The 18,348-nt window shown below is 37.6% G+C and overlaps 1 long non-coding RNA gene across 1 annotated transcript; it reads left to right on the forward strand.

The window, feature by feature from the left end:
* The first annotated feature begins 14,446 nt into the window (after positions 1–14,446).
* LOC136067182 (uncharacterized) lies at positions 14,447–18,017 on the forward strand. The gene is made up of 3 exons (XR_010628703.1): positions 14,447–14,674; positions 17,339–17,420; positions 17,893–18,017. It is a non-coding gene; the product is annotated as an uncharacterized LOC136067182 (long non-coding RNA).
* Positions 18,018–18,348: the final 331 nt, after the last annotated feature.

Consider the following 18,348-nt stretch of genomic DNA (forward strand, 5'->3'; position numbering starts at 1 on the left):
TAGTACATCCGTTTCAACATGTTCCACCTGAAGCAACAGCGGAAGGAGAAGAGATTGCCTCTTCTAACTCCTCACTTGAAGAGGAAATTGATAAGTTTCGCTTTGAAGAGGGGGAGACCCAAGGAGTGCAAGTGATTTCTGACTCGGACATCGAGGACGAGTCCGACAGGCATTCTAGTGCCCAATTCCTATCCTTTTGACTTCCCATCAAGAAACTACCTCCAAGGAAGAGGAGGACGAGATAGATTTGAACAAGGGGGGTAAAAGCCTTAGGAACCTTATAGCTGCAAGGAACAAAGCATCAACTCCGAAAGAGACATCCAAGCCTCAAGTTCCAGCTAACTTTCTACCTCCCCTTTCTCTCCCTGTGGTTATGGCTGGGCAGCTCCCTTACCCCAATCCGAAAAAGAAGAGGAAAGTGCCAGAGGTGCACGACGTAGAGGAAGGTAAGAAGGTTCCTCCAAAGGGGGCAAAGCAACCCAAGTGCGCAAAAGACAAAAAAGGGCTTCCTCCGTGGGGAGTAGGGAGGACTCCCAAGGAGTTGAAGTACACCAACTGCTACGAGCGTGGTCGCCTAGATTGGAGGTGTATATAGCCCTCATCCCTTGGGACGCCTTAATCCGAAACTTCCAGGGGGGCATGCGGGTCATGTTGCTGAAGCCCTTGAGTAACCACTACTTCTGCCGAGGGATATGGATGCTTAGAGGTGCTTTAAGCAACCAAACCTCTTTCTGTCCCTGAAGAGGGATCTTGCTATGGTAAGTGGTTTAATACATCTCTTGAATTGCAAACTTAGTTGCTATTTTTTATTTTTCCCTCTTCTCATGTGGGATCTTTCTGTTACTTTTATGCAAATTACCCAACAGGTCTTCGTGGCCTAGGAGTGGGTTAAGGATGCTCGCAACCAGGCCCGAGTAAAGGCCCACTCTAGTGCTGAGACCGAGAAAACTTTGGAGGCTTTCAAAAAGGAGCAGGTAGGATTATCTGAGATGCTAAAAGAGGCGGTCTAGGCTCATAAGAGTACCGAAGAGGGTCTAAAGACAGCGGAAAGGCAAGTCAAGGACCAACGCCAAAAGCTGTATTTGATCGAGATAGACTTAGTCACGGAAAGGCAGATGGTTAAGGAACTCATGGCAGAGCTGCAAAAGACTAGGGAGGCGGTTCAACTGGCCAAGGAGGCAACTAAAGCTTAAAAACAAGCGTCTTACCAACTTGGCGTTGAAGAAACTCAAGTGAGACTTGCTGAGAAGCTTTCCGAGGTCTGCAGGGACTACTGCGATGTGTCGTGGGGTAAGGCCCTTGACGTTATAGGAGTTCCTGCATACTCTGTTTTGAGGCAACTTGGGAGTATATATTACCACCCAAAAATTCGTGAACTCCCAGGTTCTGACTCTTCTCTCCCTGAACACACTCTAGAGGCATCTAAGCAGCCCCTTACCAGTTAAGCTGCTCTCGCTTTCCTTGAGGCTTCGAAGGGATTCGGCCAAGCTGATGATCAGGGCAAGGAAAAGAAGAAACCCCCCCTTTTAAGCCAAGGAAAAAGAAGCTGCATCCAATGCAAAGGAAATAGAGGCTGAAAGCTGATCCTAAAGCCAAAGATGCTGTCATCTCCTAGCCAAGCCAAGTTGTTGACCTCCTGCCCCCAAAGCCAAGACCTAGCAATTAGTACCTTTTTGTAGTAGTTTTTTTTTTTTTTGTTTTTTTGTTTTTGTTTTTTGGCACTGTTATCATGGAATGAAGTGTACTCTCTCTTTTTTAATTAATGAATGTACTTTTCCTTCTGTGCGGGTCGCAAATGAGGCCAATGGGCTCAGCCCCACTTGGGCTCACAACTAATTTGTTTGTTGGGCTGAATTTCCTACTATGGGTGATCCTACAACCAAGGACTCACTGAGATCACCTTTCTCCTTCTTGGCGACACAATCTTTCCTCCCAACTGCTCTCCGGACTCTCTTTTTCTCCCCTTTTTCTGACCCACCTTTCTTTCTTCTCCTTCCCTCTTATTTATAGTGCTCAGCTCAGGCGAGGGTCATTAATGCTTCTCATGTTTGTGCAACAGAGGGTCCAGTAGGATTTTCGCTAAATGGGAGGTTAGGTATGGGTGGCTTTGGGACTTGGTGCCCACATTCTTTGGCAGCTCGGCAGAGTCAGGGCGCGTTGAGTGCTACGGAAGGTCCAATTAGGGGGGTGGTAAGTGGGAGTCTAGGTCTGGGTGGCTTTGGGACTTGGTGCCCACATCAGGTCAGAGCGAGGTGCTGGCGTTTGGAGGGCCTTCTTTGAGCCGAACAAAGTTGAAGTGCCGTTCAATAAAAGTGCTCGGTAAAAATTATGCCGATCATAACTTACTAATGAAGCTCGGCACTCCCGAGCTGTGATAGCAAGGGTTGGGCCTTGGGGCGAAATAAGGATTGGGCCCAAAGACCGCGTGTTTTGGGGCGGAGACTTGGGGTTGAGTAGGCCCAACACTTCGGGTGCCGCACACCTTCTATCTTTTCTGTCTTCACTTCATATGCTTTTAGGTTTACTGTTATTGCAAATGATTTTGAACTATTGCCACTTTAGTTTCAATAAAAACCAACAACAATACCTTGCTACTAGTGCAAGTAATTTTAACTAAATACCAATGAAGGCTGAATCAAATAAAGATAAGTAGTGAACTCTGTAAGGAATAAAACGAGGAGATATCCTTCACACTGCTTAATACTTGAATAAAAAATGAAGGACTTTACCTTACTTAGAGTAATCAATCTAAGGGTTTAGTCATAATCTTAGACCTATTTTGACATTTAGTAGGAAACAAATAGATATTATAGGGTGCTAATTGTGTGTTAAAGATGCCATTGAGTGTTAATTTCACATAAGTATGTGGTCCGAAAGACCTGACATAGCGTAGGATCTGTTTAATACTTATAAAGATGTCATTGAGTGTTAATTTCACCCAAGTATATGGTCCAACAGACCTGACATAGCTTAAGATCTGTTTAACACTTATAAAGATGTCATTGAGTGTTAATTTCACCCAAGTATGTGGTCTGAGAGACCTGACATAGCTTAAGATCTGTTTAACACTTATAAAGATATCATAGAATGTTAATTTCAGCTAATTATGCGGACCGAGAGACTTGACATAGTTTAGGATCTGTTTAACACTTATAAGGATGCCATTGAGTGTTAATTTCACCCTAGTATATGGTTCGAGAGATCTGACATAGCTTAAGATCTGTTTAACACTTATAAAGATGCCATTGAGTGTTAATTTCACCTAAGTATGTGGTCCGAGAGACCTGACATAGCTTAAGATCTGTTTAACACTTATAAAGATGTCATAGAGTGTTAATTTCACCTAAGTATATGGTTCGAGAGAGCTGACATTACTTAGGATCTATTTTTTTAATTTCACCCAAGTATGTGGTCTGATAGACCTGACATTACTTAGGATCTGTTTAACACTTATAAAGATGCCATAGAGTGTTAATTTCACCCAAGTATGTGGTCCGAGAGACCTGACATTACTTATGATCTATTTAACACTTACAAAGATTAACTAGTGAGAAGTATAATACCTTTAAATAACAAAATAATATATTGACAAAGGAAATTTTCATTAATAATAATACATTTTCAGGTTGTTTACATTCCAAGGGCGTGATATTACATGCTTGTCTAAGTCTTCCGGAAAGTATGCTCCTATACTAGCCACCGAGGTGGGTATGGTCCTTCTCAATTGAGTCTTAACTTTTCCCATGATGGGTTTTTGGCAGTACCTAGAACCTTTCTCAGTACTAAGTCACCAGGCACTAACGGCCTTGGCTTCACACTGGCATCATAATCTTGTTTGAGTTTATGTTGATAGTATGCCAATTGAACTATTGCACTTTCTCTTATTTCCTCGATCAAGTCTAGGCTTTTTTCTAGCAGCTCATTGTTATTGATCGGATTAAATGAGCTGGTCCTTAGCGTTAGGAAGCCAGTTTCTAAAGGAATGATAGCCTCTGTTCCATATGTCATTGAAAAGGGAGTCTCCCCTGTAGACCTACGAGGCATGGTTTGATATGTCCAAAGGACATGTGGTAGCTCTTCCACCATTTTCCTTTGGCATCATCCAATCTTTTCTTGAGCTCGTTCACTATGATTTTGTTAATGGCCTTGGCCTGTCCATTCCCTTATGGGTACGCTAGGATAAAATACATGTTCGTAATTTCCAGGTCGCAGTGTTCGCGTAAAATAATCTGCAAGCACATAGAATCGTAACAAGTAGTAAAGTGTTTTTAGAAAATTAATGTCGAACCCACAGAGATTAACTATGTTATTGAATATCAAAATTCACTAAATTAATTACTATTTGGAAAATCGAAAATAAATGGAACATTCTACTATTTGAATTAAATTAAACTATTTAGTAAAAATAAATCTATGAATAAAAAAAAAAATAACAAAGCGTAAAAATCTTAAAGTGTAAAAGTATGATAAGAATAGATCTAGAGTAATTGATTTCACCTAACAAATCCCACACAATTTATTCTTCCTAATTATTGAATTCTAATAATCTCCCGTTGATGATTAAAAATTCCTTAACTATTTAATATCTTCTCTCGAAGAATATCAAAAATATCTTTAGATAACAATTTCATATCTCTATGCGAATTTAATTAACTAGAGACTCATTATGTACTTTGAACTTTTTGAAAAATCACACTAATTGCAGTAAAGCATCTCTACTTTCGCTCAACTAATGGTATTTAATTTTAAAACTAAAATAACAAATCACCTCTCGGTCTCGTTGTAATTCAATTGATCAAACAATAATTCATAAAAAAAATAGTAAGCATTAAGAATAAGAATTAAACACTCAATCATGGAAATATTAAAAATAAAATAACTTGGAATATAAATTGTGTGTTCATTGCTAGACTGCATCAACGCTCTAGAAAATAAAATTTAGTTCATAATAAAATTGAAAAGAAAACAAATAAAACTTATGTTTTTCATCTGAATTAGTTGATCATCATGAAGCTCTCGCCTTTGTCCTCAGATCCTCCTCCTCAGAAAGACTCCCTGCGGCTCCCCTTGAATTTGCCCTAAAGAGCCTTTAAATAGGTCAAGGAATCCTATTACAAGTTGAATTCTCGTTTGGAGAAAATCCCAAATTTTTAGGCTTCATTTAACCAACAATTTTGGCCCATTTAACTTCATAATTTGGGCTCTTGGTAAACTACAAAGTTGTAGCCCTTTAAGTTAAATTTCTAGCCCAACTTGAATCATCTCGATTGGACATCTGAGTCGAAAGTTATGCCAAAAATACTAACTGATATGTGGGCTGGAATCCTAATCCGAATTGGACTTAAATTTAATTTGGTCTTCAAGTCAACCGATTTACATCTACAAGATGTGGATTAATCTGAAATATTCTCAATCCTTCAAAACACAAATGAATAGATAAATATAAATAAAAAATCAAATCAAATCAAAAGAAATAAAGGAAAACTAACAATTTTAATAAATAAGAGGATAATAAAAATCATGTAAAAATTACACTTATCACACAACAATATTTTCTAAAGGATTTACTGTCAAATTGAAGACCATTGTCCAAGATGAGAGTATGTGGGACCCCAAACCGGGTAACAACGTTTTTCCAGACAAATTTTTTGGTGTCCACATCTCTGATATTCGCCAAGGGCTCGGCTTCAATCCATTTGATGAAATAGTCCGTGCCAATTAGCAAATATCTTTTGTTCCCTATTGCTTTAGGGAAATAACCAACAATATTCAAGCCTCATTGAGCAAATGGCTAAGGGCTGGATAGGGGATTAAGAGTTTCTCCTGGTTGGTATATGTTTGGTGCGAATCTCTGGCATTGATCGCACTTCTTCACATATTCCTGTGCTTTTTTTTGCATACTTGGCCACCAATAGCCCTGAGTGATGGCTCTGTGGGACAAATATCTACCTCCCGTATGGTTTCCACAAATCCCTTCATGTAACTCCTCAAGGAGCAGCTCTGATGCCTCAGGATGGATGCAGAGTAGATAGGGCCCTGAAAAAAGAGCGATTATATAATTTTTGGTCCTCAGACAGCCAGAACCTAGGTGCCTTTCTCTGCACTTTGTCAGCTTCTGATTTATCCTTTAGCAAGATGTCCTCTCTTAAGAATAGTATTATGGGGTCCATCCAATTAGGCCTTAGTCTGACTTAGTGAACATGAGCCACCTTTCCCTTTATCTCTGTAGGTTTGTGCAAGTCTTTTATAAGGATGACCCGAGGTATGCCCTGCGCTGAAGATGTTGCAAGTGTGGCTAAAGAATCTGCGTGTGTGTTTCTGCTTCTAAGGACGTGCAGCAGGCTAAAGGATTCAAACCCTGATTGCAATTGTTTGGCTTGACTTAGAAACCTTTGCATTCTCTTATCTCTTACTTCTAGTTCACCATTCACCTTGCCACCAACCAGTCTTGAGTTAGAGAACATCGCTACTGTCTTTCCTCCCATTTTCTGAACCATGGACATTCCCTCCAGCAAGGCTTCATATTCAGCCTCATTATTAGTAGCCGAGAAGTCCAATCTTAATGATTTCCCAATGGTGAGCTTCTCGGGTGAGATCAAATCTAGCCTCACTTCGGATCCCCTTTGGTTGGCTGTCCTATCAACATACACTTTCCAACATAAAGGTGCTTATAGAGAGATGGTGCCAACTGATTTTTCATCTATGTGTTGTGTCTCTGCTACTTCTTCTAATGAAGGTTCAGCGAATTCGGCCACCAGATCTGCAAGGACCTAGCCTTTGATAGAAGTACGAGGCATGCACTTGATGTCAAAGGCTCCCAGGATGGTACCCCACTTAGCAACCCTTCCTGTGTAATCAGCACTCCACAATATGGATTTGAGTGGAAGCTAGGTGAGGACAATAACTGCGTGTACCTAGAAATAATGGGAGAGCTTTCGTGTAGTATGTACCACTGCTAAGATGGCCTTCTCCAATGGTAGATAACGAACCTTGGCCTCTTGTAGGGGTTTACTCACATAATAAACTGGTCGTTGTATGCCACTGTCAACTCATATTAGCACTAAGCTTACTGCATGAGAAGCCACAACGATGTAAGCAAATAGGACTTCATCCACCTCTGGACTGGACATAATAGGCGGCCGAGACAAATATTCTTTGAGTTGTTGAAAGGCTAAAGTGCACTCTTTAGTCTACTCAAATCCCTTCCACTTATTCATTAAGAGGAAGAAAGGTTTGCATCTATCAGCTAATCGAGAAATAAACCTGTTCAGGGCAGCAGTCATTTCGGTAAGCTTTTGGACCTCTTTGGAGTTGAGGTGGTTGTAGGTTGTTAATGGCTTTGCTCTGGTTGGGGTTAACCTCAATTCTCCGGTGAGTTACCTTGTAACCTAGGAATTTGCCTGGTCCCACACCAAATGAACACTTGGAAGCGTTACGGCGCAATTTGTGTTTCCTCAAAATTTCAAAAATACATCCGAAGTCCTCCATATGCTTAGACACTACTTTGCTTTTCACTACCATATCATCTATATAGATTTCAATAGTCTTACCTAGTTGGGGCTTAAACATTCTGGTCATCATTCTTTGATAGGTAGATCCAACATTTTTTAGACCAAAATGCATAACCTTGTAATGGTGGTTTCCAAGAGGAGTGACAAAAGCCGTCATCTCCTGGTCATCCAAGGTTAACGGTATGTGATGATATCCTTGCAATACATCCAAGAAACTCATTCGAGGAGTTCATCAAAAAAGAAACTCATTCGAGGATGACCTACGGTTGCATCTACCTATTGATCGATCCAAGGCATTGGGAAAGGATCCTTTGAGTAAGCTCTGTTTAGGTCCATGAAGTCCACACACTCGTCACTTCTCGTTTTTCTTCCTTATCACCACAATATTGGCCAACCATTCAGGGTAGAAGATCTTTTTGATAGCCCCTACTTGTTTGAGTTTAGTCACCTCGTCTTTAACAGCATCAGCATGTTCCTTTGAGGGGTGTCGAGGTGGTTGCTTCTTGGGATTGACAGATGGGTTGACATTTAGATGGTGACAGATGAAGTTTGGGTCCACCCCTAGGGCCTTATAAGCATTCCAGGCGAATACATCCATGTTTCTTCTAAGAAACTCTACTAGCTCTTCCTTCTCTTGAGTGGGCAATTGAGACCTAACCTGAAAGAACTTCTCAGGGTCGTCACCAATAACAACATTTACTAAATCCTTGTATTTTGCCTCACCAGCTGACCCATCAGTAGGCAGCACTAGAACCCTTAATTGTTATGAACTTCCTTCAGTATGGGCCGATGACTCGGCCCCGGGCTGATATTGGATGGCAACCACCAGGCATTGTCTAGCCATGAACTGACTCCTAACAATTTCTTCAATCTGGCCTCTCGATGGAAATTTTGCCTTTTAGTGCAGGGTAGAAGAGATAGCCCTTAAGGCATGAAGCCAGGGCCTGCCCATTATGGCTGTGTAGGGGGAATAAACATCAACCACTATGAAGTCCACCTCCACTGTTTCTGAGCCAGTCTATATGGGTAGCCTGATCTAACCTCTCAGAATGACAACTTTCCCATCAAAGCTTATCAAATGAGAGGTATAGGCCTTTAGGTCCTTGAGACTTAGGTGCAGCCTCTTGTATAAGTTGGGGTACATGATCTCGGCACCACTGCATTGATCCACCATTACCATTTTCACATCATAACCCCCAATCTTGAGCATAACCACCAGGGCATCGTTGTGAGGCTATATGGTTCTGACCTTATCTTAATCCGAGAATTCCAGAACCGGCTGAATCTCTATTCTAGCTTTCTTGGGCTTCGAATTAGAGTTTTTGGCAGGTTGTTGAGCTACAGACATCACTCTGGAGGGACATGAGCCAGTTTTTCTCGGAGTAGTGAAGATGACATTGATCGTTCTCAAGGGAGGTCTCGAGGAATCATCTCTCCTGGGCTCTGAATTAGTCTGCCCCCCTTGGGTACTGGAGTGATACAAGAGATGTTTCAATTTTTCCTCACGGATGAGCTGATCTAGATGGTCCCATAGATTTTTATGATCCTCTGTGGTGTGTCCTTGGTCTTGGTGGTACTAACAGTAAAGGTTTTGATTGCGTCTTACAGGGTTTCCTGCCATTTTATTCGGCCATTTGAAGAATGGTTCATGCTTAATCTTCTCCAGAACCTGTTGTACCGGTTCTCGAAATACAACATTAACTGCCTGAATATTAGCGAATCTTGACTATCCCAAAAAATCTCTTTATGGCCGGTTGTTATATTGGTCCGACCTGAAATCCCTTATCTCCTGAGGGATGACCTTCTCCTTTCCTCTCCCTTGCTGCTGGTCTTCCTCTACCCTTTTGTACTTATCAATCCAATCTATGAGTTAGCGCATGCTAGTAATGGGTTTGCCAGTCAAAGATTTCCTTAAACCGTGCTCGGCTGGGAGACTAAGCTTAAAAGTACTAATGGCCACATCATCAAAATCACCCTTAATCTCGTTAAACATCCCCCAATATCTATCCGAGTATGTTTTTAGATTCTCTCCCTCTCACATGCTTAAAGATAGGAAGGAAGCCAACGGTCGAGGAACTCTTCAGCAAGTAACAAATCGGGAGCCAAATGCCTAGGTGAGCTTTTTAAAAGAGCTTATGGACTTTGCCTTTAGGCCATCCAACCATCTCATCGTAACGGGTCCTAGACTGGATCGGAAAACGTTGCACATCAAGGCTTCGTCCTTGGAATGGATAACCATTCTCTGGTTGAAATGGCTCACATGCTCCACAAGATCTGTTTGACCGTTATAGATGATGAACATTGGTTGATGAAAGTGCCGAGGAAGTCTTGCCTCTTCAATTTTACGCGTGATAGGTGACTTAGAGATTTGGTTCAGGGTTCTGCTCATAGCATTGTTTCCCATGCCTCTATGTGGCGGGCTTAGACACCGGCCGCTCACGATAGTGCTTCTCTTCGTAGGAGAAGGACTCGTTGGGCGGGGTATAAGACCTTCGCCTGTAATTAACGCCCCTTCTGTGATCAGAAGAAACATCAGAGTTCGGGGAAGCTCACCTCCTTCTTGCATGACGCAATTCCCTCTTTAGCTAGTCAATCTCCAGTTGCATGCCTTTGTTACTCTTTGCATGAGAGATATGGCTTGCACTTCGAGGTTGACTCCTGTCAGTGTGTGTGGTATGCAAACTTCCTTCACGGTCACATCTCTGCTCAAGGATGACAAAGGGGTCACCATGTTGGGATCCCCTCGACTCTGCTTGTTGTGGACTTGGTTCTACCATAGTTAACTTTTGCCTTCACTATCACACAAGTTCTTCCCACAGACGGCGCCAATTGTAGGGTCTTATTTTACAGTCCAAGCCCAAAAGATATGGGATATTGGCCTAATGAGTCTAGTACAATAAATTTGTAGAGAGTGGGTCAAAAAACTAGGCCATCTATGAATTTAACAACGGCTAGTATGGATTTAAAAGATGATCAAGTAAGAATCATAGCATATAGGACTGAATGAATTCATTGTCCGATGAGGCAAATCTTGGTATAAATCAACAAAATTAATTACAAATGCAACTTTGATTGCTACAGTATCCTTTCTCTAATTTTTCGATTCCCCACACATGGAGGATCTCTCATATTATATAGTTCTACTTGTTGATCATTTAAAGCTTCACTTGTTGATCATTTAAACCTTCACTTGAGTGTCTATCCTATCAGACACCTTCTCTAACTTTCTGTGAGTCGCGGTGGCCAAGGCAGCACTGTTCAGGAGTCTTCTCCACATAAATGTGGCCATAAAAGTAGCTGCAGTGCATTTAGTGCGGTGGTAGCAGCCTTTCCCTAGATATTTCTGAGTTTCCATCATTCTTATATGTACATGATGCATGTTCTTATCACTGGAGCTTCCTGGAAGGTGACCTTGATTGGTGGAATACAGGTTTGAGCCGTGTTCGTCATATCCGAGGAACAGTTCCTCCTTGAATCGCTCTTCATTCGTTCCTAACTTATGAGACTTTATAATTGGAGTTTCTTATAATTATTTGTCCCTACTCAAACCAGCCTATGTCCTTGGACCAAGCCCAGGGCCCAATATGTGGCTCTGGGCCTTTATCCCTACAATAGTTATACATAAATATTTACTCACGTATATATTTGTATATTGTTTGCAAAAACCTTTAAAAAAAATCAAAATGCCAAGTATTCTATTTCTTCATAAAGAGTTAATGTTTGAAATAAATTAAAATGATGTACTATTTTCGGATAGGTGTTGTGAGGTGCTTAACACTTTTCTCACACGTAACCAAATTTTCGAGTCCAAGATCTTTGGTTCAAAAACTTTTGGTTTACCTTAATTGACGAACTTTTAAATTTTGATTTAGTTAATTAGGTAACTTAAAATAAATTAGACATTTAAGTGACCAATCATACCTAATACAAAACCAATGATTAGTGGGAACTCCTAAAATAAAATTAAGAAAAAAGGGACTCGCGCACACACGCATACCCCCCTCTTTAAATACACAAGCACACGAGTCACGTCGCCAAGGACCTAGCGTGCAATGAAACCCAAAAAAATATTTTCCAAAATTCTTTTTGGGGGCATCCACAAATGTAAATGTTATTTTTTGGTAAGCATATGATTCAAATTTTCAGCATGTATATGTAACTGTCTATGTCATCGAAATGGTCAAATTTTAGTTGATGGCCTTTATAGTAACCATTTATATAATTAACTACCATACATAATTATTGTCCTTACCAATAATAAAATGATAGTCATCAACTCATGCAACGCATGAAAAGGTTCAATAAGATACCATTTTACTTTAAAAAAAATGATTTTTCTCTCTCTTTTATTTATTTAGTATATAGATTTGAAATTTGTGGGTTCTAATTAGCTCAACTGGTAAAATCTTTGATGGTTGTATAAGAGATTTGAGGTTCAATCCTTACTTACACAAAAAATTGATTGGTGTTTTGGTCTGATGATAAAGAGCTATTATCAGGAGTGAACAGCATAGATTGAAACTCTTAAAAAAAGAAAGAAAGATATGAAACATGATAATTATGATGGTTATTTGTAGACATTTTTTTGTGTGCTTGTATATGAAATATGATAATTATGATATTTATTAATAGACATTGATTATGATGTTGTTTTATATAAAACTATTAGATACATAATTATGGTAGCTATTAACAAATATTTATTATGTTTGTGTTTGTATATTGGACTATCTATACTATAATTTAATTGAAGGTTTAAATATAAAATAGAATTTAAATCCAATTAAAATATTAAAGTGTAAAATTGTGAGGACACAACAACTTATGTGGCAAAATATTATTAGGCAAACCAAAAGTCAAATATGTTTATATATATATATATATTATGGGTTGGGTTTAAGTTATACATGACATAACTTTAAGTAATGCTACACTACCTAATAACTTGTTATAGAATTCATATTTTGAAAATTCTGATATTGAATTACATGTTTTATATGTTGTTAACATTCTTGTCAGTTTTTATGTTAATTAGATGTTATTTATTATTCGATTCATAAACTCATCTATTATGCATTATTTTAAACTACAAAAACTTGAATTCAAACAATTAATTGATGACATGACTATTAATTTTTGATCATCTTGAAAATTTGCAAGCATAGAGAATATACGAAGATAATATAATCTAATGGTGGATTTGTCAAAATTCACTTTTAATTAAAAAATATTTAGTGGTATAAGATCACTTAGAGTTACATCATATTTAACTTGAACCCAACCCTATATATATATATATATAAAATGATTTTCTTTATTTGAAAGGAAAATGCTAAAGTTATTACCAATTTTACCATAAATGTTCACAAACTGATAATGTGACAATGAATTTGATTGGCAGAATTTAACATTTTTTTTTTTAATAACAAAAAATGGGTAGAAGGGGGCAACCTGAGTTGGTGTCTCCCACTTGAACATTGGTGGACTTTAACAACATAAATTAATAAATGTTAGAATACAAGACAAGTGTTAAATTTAAAATAAAAATTTAAAGGTACATTTGGTGCTACATTATTTAAAAATTTAATCATGAATGTCAACAAAATAATTGAGATTAAATATTATTATTTAAAGTTATATATATATATATATATGTATATATGGTATCATGTAGTTTAAATTTTTTAAAAATATGACATTTTGTATATTGTTAAATCTAAAATAAAAACTATAAAATAGATTATAGCAGTGTTTGGATATTGCGTTTCATGTGTTTCTAATGTCTGCGTTTTTTTTTTTTTTTTTTAAAGCGCTTTTTAGCACTTCCAGTGGGTCCCGTGCACTGTTCATGGGACCCACAAATCTCTTTTTTCACACAAACTTTTATTAAAAATGGGTTCTACGGTACTATTCACACATTTAAAAATTATTTTACTATAGTGTTTTCAGTTTTTAGCAAAATAAGCGATATTCAAATGGGTCCTATATCTATTCCAAATGAAAGGAAGAGAAATGTATTCCATATTATATTGCCTTATATGGCCATCAAAGTCACACAAAGGATATGAACTATTTATAGTCAATTATAAGAGAAAATGTAATAGTTACAATTAAAACATGAGAAATGCTTTGTTCACAAAATTTTCACAATAAATAAGTTTTTATTTATTGTTTCTAACAAATAACAACTTATCACTTTAGATTTGTTGCGAAAGTGTTATGAAAATATTATAGGATTATAATAAAGTTTTTATTTATTTATATTTTTTTTATAGATAAGGTAGAGTTTCAACATTGGTATTTCCTTCCCCAATTATGGAGTGGTTGAAAAAAAAAAAAACACTGGAGTTTATTTGTAATTTCGCTTTGTCTTTATTTTTCCCCTCTAAATGGTCATGGACGGCAAAGGAGCCAGAGAGTTTGAAACAACTCAAAAGGTCCTCTTTGAAGAGTAGTTAGAAAACAAAAAGGGACGGCACTGACATATTGCACTTGAACCGAGCACCCTCACGTAATTTCACACACAGAATTTTGCAAATGACCGCGATCCCTCTATGGCAGCCATCAGTCATCCTCATTCTACTGGGTCACTCCCACACTGGCAGGTACCACAGCTTATGTGCGAGAGACCCGGCATATAATTTTCGCTCCTTTATAAGCTGGTATATGCCAACGGGTCTTGGCTCAGTTGACAAAGTTCAAATGTTTCGTACAACATACTTAGGTTCGAGTCCCGCTATCAACAAGATTTTGTTAATGGATAAACTTGGTGAGGAGTGTATTCATAAATGTGTGATAATTCCCACACAAACTGGTACGGCGTGGTCTGTATGCGATATCCTCGCCTTACTCACCCCACTGCCACCCCCATTTTTTTGCTTCTCACAAAAAAAAAAAAAAAAAAAGCTGGAATATGGTGCCGGGTCCCTTTCACAAAGCCTCTCAGATTCGAAAGGCTCTGAATAGCTTTCAACAAACAAACCCTAGCGATTTCGTTTTTCAAATTCTCGGCGAGCTACGATCTTCTCTGCAACTTTGGTGCTCTTCCATGGCGGCTTCGCGCCCTCGATCGTCGTCTATTTGCGGTTTGATCGGACTATAGAGCTCGTTCCGGTTGTGGCCGATTCGAATCGGCTTGGTTATTCAACATGTTCGAAGCTCACGTAAGGGTTTTAACTATTAAATTTTCGTTTCGTGGCCATGAACTTATTGATTTTTGTGTAGTCTGTGAAAATTTGATGAAAAAGCGTGAATTACTGCTTTGTAATATGGTTTTGATTATTTTTCTTTGAATTAAACTTTTGTTAGTATTTGTGTAGTGTTATTGGCAATGTATCATTCTAACTCCATTTTTCTTTCAGTTTTTGAAATCACGTTATCGTTCTTCTTTGTTAATTAGTTGGTTTAGCATAATGATAGTATGATTCGCAGTGATTTTGTACTCGGAGCTAAGTTTTAAGTATCTAAAGACTGTTAAGTGGAATAGAAAGTGAATGTTAGCGTACACAATGAGGGTTGTGAAGGTGAATGAACCGAACCGAGAATAGTAGAAGTTGTTGAATTTGGATTTAGTTTTCAAGTGTCTCATTGCCTCCTTTTTCATTTTTTTTTTTTTTTTTTTTAAGTTTGTCAAGATAAATGTGATACAATATAGCAGAAGGGATAATTTTATGGGGCAATTGTATGTCAAATCGTGTTTGTGCTTATGAAGCACTAGTTCAAATGGCACATCATCGGTGATTGTAAGTTTGCAATCACAGGCTGTGTTACTTACCAATAAAAAATTAAGAAGAGGTCCTATCATGCTTTATTGTTTAAGTCACTTAAAAAAATCTATTTATATGGTGTTTTCAAGGGTTCTATAAGGCTTAATTTTCCTTGGGGGAAAGCAGCTGATGGTGTGTTAAGGTGCCTTGGAAGGTCTTATAATCTCGTTCTTTGCTTGGGTAGAACATTGGACAATTTTTTTTTTTGGATAAATAAAAACATTTATTATTGATAATTGAAAAATTGTCTTAAGTACACAGGTTATATACCATGGTACATCAAAATCATCTGGTTGGACAAAATTTTAATGATGGGTCATTTTTCAAACCACAATATATTTATTAGTAGCAAATTTGTTGATCATTTTTTGCGTCATTGTACAGTGGTGAGAGATATATGGTTGCTTGTATTTTCGTTGTTTGAAGCATCATCGGTTACACTGCAGACACTTATACAATTATTAAGCTGCGGGCAATGGAGGTTTCAACGTCATCTTAGATTTAAAGATTGGAATTCTGTCCCATTATGTGTCTTGTGGACAATTTGGCTAGAGTGTAATGGTAGAACTTTTGATGTTGTAGACCATCCAATTCATGTTATGAGGCAGTCCTTGCTAAGGTGTTTGTTTGACTAAATGGTTGTCTTAGGCAACATCCCGTCTTGTTGTTCCTTAGACTACTTAGATAGCATGCTTTTGACTTTGTGATCTCCATTTGTGGGAAGTCTTGTATTATGTATTTTTTCTCTTCTTTACTCTGAGTGAAATTATTTTTAACAATAAAAAAAATACTATTATTTCTCCCTTTATGTTTGCTGTGGACTGTATTTGGGGGGGGGGGGGGGTGGGGGGGGGGGGGAATTGACGTACTTTTGAAGATGTGGAGTACATGTTGACTCAATTGCTAGCATCTTTCATTAGTTCTCTTTATGGGTGGTCTTTTGCTTTGGGTTTCACAGATATTAATTTTGTTTAATCTTTCATAGTGTCAATTCATGTGTAGATATTTTTTCCATTTGTAATTCTTTTGGCTACTTTGTGTCTTTTTTATGAAGTAGACTCGTTTCAAAAAAATTATTCCCTATTAAAAAAATAAAAAATCTATAAGTTGACAATGAAATTGAGAACATTGGGATAGATCAGAGACAAGACAAAAAAGGATGATAGGTTTGAAATTCATACTTTTTTTGAAAATTTAGGGGTATTCTCTTACGGGAGCAGGATAAGAGAATTGTGGCTGAAATGTCCTGGTTATGCATGAGGATGACTAATGGTTGCCCTAAGGTATTAAAATTTGTACTTAACAAAAAAAGGTAGTAGAATTTGTGGAAACAAGGGGTAGATATCTTTTCTAAAATTCTAATTGTGCATTTGGGGTCAGGCAGCATGGGGGAATATCCTCACTTGTGATAATCTCATTAAGAGAGGATTCACACTAGTGGGGTGGTGTTGTATGTGTCGTTGAGTTTGTGGAATCTTCAGAGCTACAATTTTTTGATAAGTAATATAGAGTTGTTTTCTAGATCATTGTTTGAGTGGTCTAGGGCTTGGGGTTTCATTAATACAACTCAATTCCTGAGTTTTAGAATCATTATCTTTATGTACATAACTTTTATGTAATTCTTTAGACTTCTTAATGTTCACTTTTGTGTGTACGTAGTAGTTGTGTTCAATAAAATACTTATTTACTTACTCTATTGTAACCATTGTGCTTATTTTTTTTATTCTCATTTATTTACTTCTAAAAAAAGGGAAAAATCTGAGAGAGCTTGGTGCACTCTTGGTCTTCCTTTCATATGGGAAGTTTGAACTATTCATTTGGACTATGAACTTGTCCTTGTTAATCCCTTCTTATTTTCTCTGTTCTTCCTCCTTATCATCATACTGTGCTTTAAGACAATTTGCGCAATTTTTTTTTTTATTACATCCTTGATTCGGAGCTTGTTTTATGTTACTTTTCTAATGCTTATGGATGTGAGATGGTGTTATACTTCATTATATTTTAATAATTTTGTCTGGAAATCATGTGGATAAAGCGGTTGCTTATGATCTTTGTTGCCAGGTTCTGCATTTGCTTCGAAGGTATTTGGGTGAATATGTCCATGGACTCTCAGTTGAGGCTTTGAGAATCAGTGTTTGGAAAGGTTTGTTCCCTGATCTTTAGCTTGCTCGTATGCCGTGGTGTACTGATCCTGCGCCTCTCTTTTTGAGCTGTTTGAGTTGTTTCCTTTAGAAGCAATATGTTTACTAAATATGTGAAACATACTGGAGTTCATTGGTACAAATTTGTTTTGACTTGTTGATTTGACCTTGGTTGACAAAATCGTGTCAAATCTCATATAATTTGTGCTGAGATGCTTGCATGATTGAATTATTGCCTTTGGCAGAATATCTTTTTGCCTTTTTTAGAATTTATAGACTACATGGACTTGTGATTGTAATTCTTAAGGGGTAGTTTGGTACACATATTGTGCATTTGAGGTGCTATCTTTATTATTGTTTATTTATTTTGAATATATATTTTTTACTTAAAAAAAAATCTGTGATGATTAATTCTTTCTATGAAGTTAAAGAATTTTTTATCCATTTAAAATGTTCCTTATATATCTTTCACAGGTGATGTTGTTCTCAAAGATTTGAAATTGAAGGCAGAGGCACTAAATTCACTAAAACTTCCAGTCACTGTGAAAGCTGGTTTTGTTGGTACCATAACATTAAAGGTAGCATTTCTTGGTATCTATTGCACAATGGCTGACATTTGGATCCTAACCCTTGTTTTTTATTTTTTCCCATCAGTTTCATCTTATTTTCTTTATCATTCTTTTATTAGGTAGAATTATTTCTTGTTCTTTTAGATGGATGAGACATGGTCTGGTCTTTCTAGTTTGTTTGTATTCCGCATTTCATTACATGTCTTGATAAAATATACCAAATTTTTGTCCTTACTTGTATATGGATCCATTATGTTTTGCCTTTTTTTAAAAGAAATTATATTTATTTTGATTGATAACGTTTTAGAAAATTAATTGTTCATGTAGCCTTTTTTTGGAACATCAGAAGGGAATTGTTCTT

Source organism: Quercus suber, unplaced genomic scaffold (genome assembly GCF_002906115.3).
Source record: "Quercus suber isolate HL8 unplaced genomic scaffold, Cork oak 2.0 scaffold_62, whole genome shotgun sequence".
In the NCBI taxonomy this organism is placed as follows: Eukaryota; Viridiplantae; Streptophyta; class Magnoliopsida; order Fagales; family Fagaceae; genus Quercus; species Quercus suber.